The 10,741-nt window shown below is 42.1% G+C and overlaps 2 long non-coding RNA genes across 3 annotated transcripts; both read left to right on the top strand.

Moving 5' to 3' along the window:
- The first annotated feature begins 568 nt into the window (after positions 1 to 568).
- LOC146601815 (uncharacterized) lies at positions 569 to 6,171 on the top strand. Of its 2 annotated transcripts, none has more exons than XR_014895030.1 (4): positions 569 to 762; positions 1,500 to 1,579; positions 5,038 to 5,149; positions 5,685 to 6,171. It is a non-coding gene; the product is annotated as an uncharacterized LOC146601815 (long non-coding RNA). The 2 variants fall into 2 exon arrangements; XR_014895029.1 differs by having other exon boundaries at positions 5,038 to 5,161.
- Positions 6,172 to 6,421: 250 nt separating this feature from the next.
- On the top strand, positions 6,422 to 10,290 carry LOC146601814 (uncharacterized). Its single transcript, XR_014895032.1, has 2 exons — positions 6,422 to 6,466; positions 9,891 to 10,290. It is a non-coding gene; the product is annotated as an uncharacterized LOC146601814 (long non-coding RNA).
- The last annotated feature ends 451 nt before the right edge of the window (positions 10,291 to 10,741 follow it).

Raw genomic sequence — 10,741 nt, 5'->3', positions numbered from 1 at the left:
GAGCCCGTCACTCCGCCGCCGCCGCCGCCCCGGCTTGCCCCGCGGCCGCGCGCACGGCTCCACACCCCGCTCACGGCCGCGCCGCCGCCCGCTCCATCCTCCCTCCCTCCGCCCGGCCCGGCCCAACCCGCCCCGGGCGCCGCCGACCCAGCGACACGACGAAATCGCCGCCCCCCACCCCACGCAGGCGCGGCACCCCCTCCGCCGGCGCTTCCTACTCCCGCCCACCGCTCCCCGCCCATTGGCTCTTCGCGCCGCAGCCCCCGCCGCATTGGTGGCGACGCACGCTAATCATCGCCTAGCCCAGCCCCGGGAGGGGGGGGGAGAGCTGCGTTCCGCTCCTCGCCTCGCCCCGCTTCATCGGCCCCTCCCGTTTCCCACGGATGGGACCTTCCGAAGGGCGCCGAACGTAGCTCTGGAAAGGACCATTAGGAAGGCGGGGGAGGGGGAGCCTCAGCGGAGCGCCGSGCGGCTTCCCTTGGCTCGAGTACAATAGCGGGGCTGCTGGCGCCTACAGCTCCCAGGCTGCGGCGCGGCGGCGCGCGGCATGCCGGGACCTGTAGTCGCGCCGGGGCGGCGGCGCCCGCTCGGGCAGCGCGGCCGGCAAGGCGAGGCGCCGCGGCGGGTTTGCCGCGGCGGGTTTGCCGCTGCTACCCTCGCACGGAGGGTCCCGCTGAGAGGCCCGGGGGGACGGCTCAGGCCGCGGCAGGAGGCCGCGGCGGGGCGCAGCGCTCCAGCGGCCGAGCGGGCGGCGCAGCGGTGGTAAAGGGGCGGCGGGAAGATGGCGGGCGGTGGGGGCGGGGGGCTGCGCCGGGGCCGTTTTCCCCATTTTCTGTTTTTACAGACGTGCGACGAGACGCGGCTGTCGGCAGCGCGGCTCCTACGGGGGAGATCCGGGGGGTTCATCTTTCAGTGGCACTGGGGGACCTTTGTTGTATTCAAAGTATTGCAAGGAGTCAGATCTGGTTTTAAAAGTCCTGACAGCAAGAGGGTTTTTTTCCTTCCTTCAGAAAATGCTCCGTTGTTGCAAGGGAAATGCCTGCAGGGATGTCAGTCATTTTTACTTGAAAGTATTTTTATTTTGCTTTCTTAGATAAYGTTAGATGTTTTGCTAATGTCAACACGTTTAGAGATGGTAAGATAAAGGAGTGTTATTTTTRCCTTTTACATTAAGAAGTTAATTTATTGTGACATAGTATCGTGATYAATGATATTGTTTATTATGTCTGTTCTGCTTTTGTATTGGGCATCAATAAAACCAAAAGGAGGAAAAAACAAAAAAAGCATCACAGTGAATCAGTGCAGTCTTAGCCAAAATTACCTAATGCTTCTCAATAAAGGTTTCAAAGTTAATGTGTCAAAAAAAAAAAAAAGCAGCAGATATTTTCTCCTGCTGTACAGCAATCATCTGTGGCAGAGGAGCAGGCTGAAAAATTGAGAGGGTTTGTGTTCTTGCACGATTTGACAGAGACTCTTACAAAGGGCTTATTTTTTAACAGCTGATGTTCATGGAGGCTAACATATGGGGCACAGAGGGACACATCAAGGAACTGGGAGAGAGATTCAGTGCTGTGCTGAGGTATTGAGCCTTGAAAAACTTTCCTGTGCATGGGAGCTTCAACTCCACCACAGAAAAGTAATGTAAATATCTAACACAAATGCATCAACTGTGAGAGCCCAGTCCCCCCTTTCAAGTCTCCATAAAATAATCAGCCCTGAAGAGCCACAAAGAGGCCCACTCTTTTCCTCCTCTTTCCTTCCTACCTTAAAGCAGCATTAAGGGGAAGTGGGGGGGGGGGAAGTATAGGCATAGATAGAAAGGGTACAAAGTGATCACCAAGAAGGATAGATGTGACTTAAAAAGCCCAGTGAGGATATGACCAAAATGGCAATATAGAAGTAACAACAATGATAATAACATGATGATTCTTCATAAAAATTTTTTATGACATTTTGCTTCATTTCCTTCTGCTTTGGGGAAGTTGCTTAGTTTGCTCAGTAATAGCCTGGTAAACCTGTTCAACAGGCCAGAAGGCATGTAACTGTAAAAAAATGATAGGTGGGTCTAAGCATTGATGAAAAGTCTTGAATATGGTATGATCTTCCTCACTCAAATCATTTACCAAGGGAAATCCTGCTTAACCAATCTGATAGCCTGCTAGGATGGCATGACTGGCTGGGTAGATGAGGGAAGAGCAGTGGATGTTGTGTTCCTTGACTTCAGCAAGGCTTTTGACACTGTCTCCCATAACATCCTCCTAGATAAGCTCAGGAAGTGCGGGTTAGACGAGTGGACAGCGAGGTGGATTGAGAACTGGTTGAAAGGCAGAGCTTAGAGGGTCGTCATCGGTGGCGTGGAGTCTAGTTGTAGGCCTGTGGATAGTGGCATCCCCCAGGGCTCAGTACTGGGTCCCATCCTGTTCAGCTTCTTCATCAATGACCTGGATGAAGGGACAGAGTGCCTCCTCAGCAAGTTTGCCAATGATACCAAGCTGGGAGGAGTGGCTGACACAYCMGAGGGCTGTGCTGCCATTCAGAGAGACCTGGMCAGGCTGGAGAGCTGGGCGGAGAGGARCCTCCTGAGGTTCAACAAGGGCAAGTGCAGAGTCCTGCATCTAGGGAGAAATAACCCTAGGCACCAGTACAAGCTGGGGGCTGACTTTCTGGAGAGCAGCTCTGTGGAGAAGGACCTGGTGGATGACAAGTTGACCATGAGCCAGCAATGTGCCCTTGTGTCCAAGAAAGCCAATGGTCTCCTGGGATGCATTGGAAAGAGTGTTGCCAGCAGGTGGAGGGAGGTGATCCTGCTCCTCTCCTCAGCCCTGGGGAGGCCTCATCTCAAGTACTGTGTCCAGTCCTGGGTTCCCCAGTACAAGAGAGATGTGGAGCTGCTGGAGAGAGTCCAGCGTAGGGCTACAAAGATGATCCGAGGGCTGGAGCACCTGCCCTATGAGGAACAGCTGCGAGAGCTGGGCCTGTTTAGCCTGGGGAAGAGAAGACTGAGGGGGGATCTGATCAATGTGTACAAGTACCTGAAGGGAGGGTGTCAAGGGGATGGGGCCAGACTCTCTTCAGTTGTCCCGTGTGACAGGACAAGAGGCAATGGGCAGAAATTGAAGCACAGGAAGTTCTGCCTGAACGTGAGGGGGAATTTCTTCACTGTGGGAGTGACAGAGCCCTGGCACAGGTTGCCCAGAGAGGTTGTGGAGTCTCCTTCTCTGGAGATCTTCAAGGCCTTCCTGTACGCAATCCTGTCTACCATGCTCTGTTAGACCTGCTGAGCAGGGAGGTTGGACTAGATGATCTCCAGAGGTCCCTTCCAACCTTACCAATTCTATGATTCTAGTCACACTATAGTTACAGAGGCCTTGATTAGCAGAAGAAGAAAGGTCATGATTTGTTGCATTTGGTTCTTATGTCATTATTGCCCCACATTAAAAGTACACAAATTATCAATCTGGACTTGTTCATAATCTGTTGTATTGCAATAAACTGTTTTAAACTGACAAGTGTAACAATGACCTTTCCTCTGAGTTACGTAATAAGAATATACAATCTCAGAAAGAGCCCCCATCCCCCAAACCAGGCTTGTGTCACCAGCCAAAGCAAAGGCATATACAAAACAAAGACATCTGAAATACCTGGGTGGGGAACTTCACTTAGCATTGTTTGCATATGCATGTGTACATGTTAGAATTGCCAGATTTTCCTGAGCACAAACTCAGTAGCACTAGTTTTACCTCGCTCAGCCCYGCAAATGTTGCACTGGGCTGTCTCATCTCTCCACTGTGAACACGGAAACCTACACATTCAGTAGCAGAAGCAGTGCTTTAACCTAGACTTTTGATTTGAAACTCAAATTGTCTGGGCCAGACATCTGACCAGTCTAGCATATGTGCATGAGTGTGTATTTGTGTAGCAGTAGGAGAGAGGTGGAAAAAAGGAGTGAAACGTAGGGTGAATTACTCACCCTACAGATAGAACAGGAAGCTGCAACCAAAATCTGTAGAAGTACGTTGTGGTTGTGTCTTAACAATCCTTACAAGTATGGTCCTGGGAGAGAAGCTTACCTGCAGCTTTTCTGCTATTAATCTCATTTTGCATCCTCCATTACCCCCCGCCTCCCCCCCACACACACAACTTCAGCTGCTGCAAGGAAGGAAGACAGCCAATTTTCCTGTTCAGTGACAGCTTTTTATGTCCCCACAAGGTAAGTATGTGCTAACTGGTAAAAGCTTTCCTGGCACACACAGTATTCTTGTGCGCAGCCAATGGATGGGTGTAGGAAGCAGTAGCAGAGTCCCAAACCTCCCAGTTTACCAAACTTCAGAGTTTGCCTGAACACTGTGATTGGGGCATGGTCTCATCTCAGAACTGTTTGGCTGTAGTGTCAGTTTGGGCTCTGGTGTGGGCTTGGAGCCATGCTCAAAAAATAGCACAGATCTACCCAAAACTCTGCTTCCTGAAGAAGTCAAAGAGAGCTTCTGAGCTGCGGGGGAGGCTGAAAGAGCCTTAACAGCTCTGAGTAAGGCATCATCTTCTGTTTGATTTTTCCTTTCCCCAGAAAAATAAGGCTTTGTATGTTCCCTTTAAACTGTCAGGATTACATTACAGTAATGGCTGACTTCATCAGTAATTTCTCCTTGCCTTTGCAATAAACTACAAATGCTCAGATTTTACCTAGCTGTTTAGAGTAACATTATGTTAGTAACAGTGGTGTGTAATCTATTACTGTAATTAAAATTACGTTATGATTAATATGTCCTGCATGTGAAATCCCAACAAATTTTATCTATACTGTGTTTCTGAAAAGTATTTTTGTAATCAAGATCATTTAGGCTAAAAATTATATACTAATATTCTGGAGTTTAAAATACAATTTTGAAATGTATTTAAAGTATAGTTGGTTGGAAATTTTCTAAAAATGTAGGGTTTCAATGGAAAATGCTGTTTCTGCAAAAGTTAAATCTTCCACATGGAACGATTTTGCCCATTTTCCTGCTTTCTGACAAAAACAATGCACTGTTATATTTACAGATGCAGAAATGTCTTTACCAGTGAAGACAGTACAATTTGGGATAAGGACCTAGCACATGGAAGAACTAGCACATGAAGTATGTTTGCCTAGGAAGCTGTTCAACAGCTTAAGGTACACATAAAGGTAAACTAAGTCCCAATGAAACATTTGTCATTGATCTGACAAAGTAAAATACAACGTGTCTCTCCACAAATGTCAAAATGTTTCATACTAGTTGAAAACAGTTAAATGAAGCATTCAGGAATATCAGCATCAAATACTTCTGTATACTGTGATGCTCAAAACATATTTTTATTTAGTCAGTTTTGTTTCTGAATAAGATAAAAAATAATCATACCAGGTTTTGTGTCAGATTATAAGTTACAACTTGAGCACTTAGGTTATAAGTAACAAACTAACAGGAATCCCCCTGAATTCTCGAAATACTCATTTTGTAGGTGAAGCTTTTGGACTTTAAATTTCAAGAAAATACGTTGTATCCTTTGTATATAATGAAAATTTGAATCCCTGATCTAAATCCAAAACTAATTTAATTTTAAATGAGTCATAAAGTCCTGATCAGTGTCAGTATATGTTCCATTCATGCTAATTAAGTGCCACATGACTGTTCAATTTCTTGACATTTGCCTCTMTTTCTTTCCGTTAGGCAAAGATAGACTCCTCTTCTATAACCACCACTGAGAAGACTTTCATAACAATTTAATATTGTATGGCTTTCTTCTCAATTTTTTATTTATTTACTTATCTCATCTTTGKATCTTTTGGAATTTGTTGCATAATATTACTAAAACACTTTAAATGTGATACTTCCTAYATAATTAATAAATATTTTAGATTATGTTTACTGAGTTTTATGAGAAAAAGACCAGACATAATTTGAATTCCTAACTGTAGTGCTGCACGTGTGTGCACACACACACCCTTTCTGTGCAGAGGAGAAATTTTGTTCCTGCTGCTGTATCTACTTTAACAAGCTTCACAATGAACATGATTTTGAAATGTTACTAACTTGCAATGGAAACTAAAATAAGCACATGCATGATAATCATCAACATAATCATTCATCAAGAGCAGTTCTAAAAATGAAAATAGCTGTGAAACATTGCCTAGACTTAGAATTTTTCTGTTTAACTTTGAGATTTCTTTCAATTAAAGATATGTCTTATTGACTGAGATGTTTTGATTGATTTTTTTGTGGATGTAAAAAATGGGATTTTTTTAGAATACAATGAATATCTTCAGCATGATTTTAACGGTATTAAAATAAATAGCACGCAGACCCCAAACAGATCACTCTGTGGCCTTTTGATAGCTACTTTTTGAAAGTTTCATTGTAAACCACAGGTAGGACTGATCGTTATTTTACATGTTTCACTTTAACAGAGGAACACTGATTTTCAGTGGGATATCTGATTCCAATTGCTGGATGTAAGAGAAGAAATTGGGTGCTATTTTCTATCTCTCTGTGTGTTTTGAATTGATTGAAATTGGACCTATGATTTCCAAAATGGAAATACTGCTATCCTTGGACCCCACTCTACACTTGGCAGAAGCCTATTTTCCTGCAAGTCAAAGGGCAGTTGCAGAACTATTGTGGGCTGCTCAGAGGGAACCTCATTTGCCTGCTTTTAACAAAGCTTTCGTAAAGGGTATTCCCCAGGCCCAGCAGCAGCGCATCTGAAAGGGAAATGCACGTAGCAGAAGGCAAGCCTGTACRCAGGGCATGTTAGGTGCACTCAAATCTTTGCCTACAAGTGTCAGAAAAAAGCATGAAAAAACATCAGCATGTTTAAAAGAAACTAGAAAAGAATCTGAATATTTGAATTCAAAGCAGTCTTTCAAATTTTGATTTTGAAACTAGTTATTTAAATAAATATTGTCTGCAGTGGCCCTTTAAAAAGAACCCCAGAATCTTAGTTTTAAAATCTTACATCAATAAAACTGAAAGATTTATTAAAACTGAATGTGCTTTGCATCATTTATATTGTCTATTGTTTGTATATCAATCTCAAGAGCAAAATAATAAATCTGTTTAATATCAGTTTTATTTTAAGGCTCTTATTTGTTAGTGTAGTAATACTTGTATTATTCTTAAATAAATCTCAGGCTTATGTTTGCCTATTTTTACATTAATGGATATGAACCAAAATATCTCCACTTCTCTAAAGCCTAACTTTATTTATTTATTTATTTATTTATTTATTTATTTATTTATTTTTATGCAAAATCTGGGCCAAAATGATTAGAGACTGTTCTTTTAACTGGCGTTAACATTTTCAGGACATATGTAATATTCTATTTTATTCAGAAAGTTCTGCTAAAATAACAATAACAAGGGCTGAGACTGCTGCTACTAATGCATTAGATACGCTGGTGAAACTGAGCTGCCTAAGAGTCCCTCATCTGAAATGCCTGTTGTTATGAGCATTGCTACTCATAATGGGCAGTTCAGATTCTCATTTATTTGATAGTTTTGTTTTGTTTTGCTTTTTAATAGTCTCTTAAGGGATATGTGAGCCCCTTGATTTGGGAAACAAAACCAAGACAAAAAAAAAAACCCAACCCAGCCCCCAGCACTTCATGGAAATTGTGTTGTCAGTAGCCATTCTCTAAGTGATCAGGTCTTTTTTTACAATAACTTCAGATAAGACTACAGTTCTGACTCTACTCTCCAAAGTGAATTTTCCCACATATTTCAATTAGAGGTTTAATATTATATCTGGCATATAACATACYGTGCACATTTAATAAAGTGGCATAGAACGAACGTATCTCGTGCTCAGTGATATCCATATTTCTTTATTTGAGGTCACAACAATAGTTTTATTGTGTAATGCAGCTCTCTTCAGAAGTGGAAGGAAGGCTGCACACAGGCTTCCAGAGAGGTCCAGAAATATGATGGTGACACTAGACTGGTTCATGTAAACAGGAAATAGAACCAGGATGTAAACTGGACTGATTCCATATTCAGTAATACTCAGCTAAAAATAAACAGGTTGAATAGAGGTAGGAAAGCCAGTTCTCTCTGTAAGCTCAATTTCAGGTTTAAACTTTTCAAGAGCTGACAGAGAGAAAAATTCAAATTAAAGAAGTCTGAGTGTTTGTTTATCAATATTTCTCTAACAAGATTTCAGTCAGGTCCAGTGGGACTACTAGCATATTAAAGAGAATGGAAGTCTCTCTTCCCGGAGAAAACTAAGAGGACCTTGAAATGAAGGCTGAGAAAAGACATTACCACTCTAAAAATGTATCAGGAGGTTAAAAAAAATAGAAAGAAATTTTACTTAAGCTAAAAGACAACTTTGTCACAAGAATAAATAAATATATTGACCGTGAAATCTGGTGAGAAGAATAAGGAGTTCTAAAACAACCTCCGTAGGAGTGACAAAGTGTAGTTGTTTTTTTCTGTAAGGAATCACATAATGCTATTACCTGCAAGACTGCTGGGTGAACTTTCAGCACTTCAGCCAGGAGACCCCCACAGTCGTATATTCCTTATGAAGTTTCTGATCTTTGACTATGCTTATATCAAAAGGAAAGTCTTTCAGGAAAGGAACAGTTCTTTAGACTTTAATTAGGTGACATGAGAAATAYACATTAGAGACAAACTGTTAATGAAGATTCCCTTCTGCAGAAATCTATTTGCAATGCTGTTCCAAACATTGCACTTCAATGCATAAAATGTTCCTAATGAAAATGTAGAAAAAATGTTGTCAATTCATTTAGCTTTTGTTACTGTGCAGTCTCCATCAGATATGCCAGATGCCACACTAAAGACTGGAAGCATGGTGAACTATTAGTGACAAACAAAAAAAGGCATAATAGCCTCAGGTAGAGCTGAAATCAGTGAGACTGAAGTTAGGCACAACTGTCCCTCAAATTCTGGAATAGATGAACACAGGATAAGAGCATCCAAGCTCCTCCCACCATGTGCAAACATAATACATAATGCTATTAATAACACTGCCAAGTGTCATCTCAAAATAAATCATAATGTTCACCTCCACTGGTGCCACTGGAAGACTGTTTCAAAACCTCACTGCTATAATGTTAGGAGCCTTTCCTTATTTCCAACCTCTGTTTTTCAGGGATATTTTTTTTCCTGTGCCAAGTATCTCTTCCTCCCATTCATCTTAGTCTTTGTTTTACTATATTAGAAAAGCTACAGTTTTACTCTCCTCTTACACTATGAGTTCCTAATCATTCCTAACAGACCTTCTCTACATCCGGAGAATTGAATTAATTCTTTAAGTTGAACCAATCTTTCTTGAATAATGATGATAAGAACTGTGCAAAGTTCCAGATCATATTTTATTGAAAAACAGCACTGAGGTCTGGGTCTGCTTGCCAGGGATGAAGGGTAAAAGACACAATGAGTAGGTGCAGTTTCTAGGGAAAAGAAGAAAACAGAGGAGGAAGCTTTGGGTTAAAGACTGATTGCTTAAGAGTAAGCAAGGCACCTATATGACCTGTTCTTGACACCTGGGAACAGCAGGAAGGAAGGGCCACAGGAGGAAAGGGAACTACTCTACTGGGCAGCCGTCACCATTCCTACCATACATCATTTATTGCAATAGAAATGATAGTGCAGATATTAATACACTATCGATATTCAGTGCATATTCCATTAACAGCTAATCAAGACAGTGGCATTGCCAGGATGTAGGACATTGATATAGGACCTAGCAACCAAGTCCACTGACTCAGCATTCAAGCAAAGCTAGTTCGTCAGAAAATGGTCCATGTGATTCAGTAGCATTCTGGTGGAATTCAGTGGATTTCTTGGCACCTCAGGTCCRCTGGGAATGCTAGATATGTATATAAATAAGTTGTACTTCATTTTTTCCTTGAGAACTTTCTTAAAACCCTGGAGTCTGTGTAATGAAGAATGTAAGTGAYGGACTGGCCACAAGCTGAAAGTCTYAGTTCAGGAGCCATGGTTGTGAAGCTGCCTTGAGAGACTGGTTGTGGGCCTGGCTTCCTCAAGACTCACAGAGGACTTCCCAGTGCCATGGGCAGAGCATAGATGGTTGCCATGAGGAAGAGAAGTTGCAATCTAATAGAGACGGTGCAYGTTCTTTGTCAGATACGAGCCTAAATGACTCAGGATTTTTACACCACCTAGAAGATGGCAAGGCAATTACAAGACGTAAACGTAGAGTGTGTGTCAAAAGCCCACACTTAAAGTTTTAGCTTCTCTAAATGGACTATTATGATGGAATATTTTTAATAAAGTGATTTCTGACTGCTCACACCTGTATTCACTCTTGCTGTATTAACTTTGATGGAACAAAAGAATCTGGAGCGTCAAAAATATTTGCATGACTTATGCAATGTTCAGCAGTTAGTTAAATTTTGTTCTGTACTCTGAGTACAGAGACTTTGAGCTACTTAGTTTCATAGCAAACTAAAAGGGATACTAAAATGTATAAATTTATCAACTAAAACAGAAAGAGGAAGAAAAAAATGATTCAGTCGTGATAAAAGGAAATTTACACAAAGCATGAGGGCAGCTGCTAAATTTCAGCATCACTCATTGAAGAAAAATAACCTGGGGCTCTTTTAAAATAATTTCTTTTCTTCCTTTTATTTAGTTCTTATATATGAAAATGTAGGAATTGCACAAATAAATCAGTCATAAAGCTCTGCTTTGCACATGCATTTTTTTTGTCTATCATTTTTGAATATGCAGTCTTGAAAGTG

The sequence above is a fragment of the Rhea americana genome, unplaced genomic scaffold (assembly GCF_003343005.1).
Source record: "Rhea americana isolate MKP2758 unplaced genomic scaffold, rheAme1 scaffold_1, whole genome shotgun sequence".
NCBI classification, from domain to species: Eukaryota; Metazoa; Chordata; class Aves; order Rheiformes; family Rheidae; genus Rhea; species Rhea americana.
Note: the sequence above shows the minus strand (reverse complement) of the source record. Positions and strands in the feature narration are given on the sequence as shown.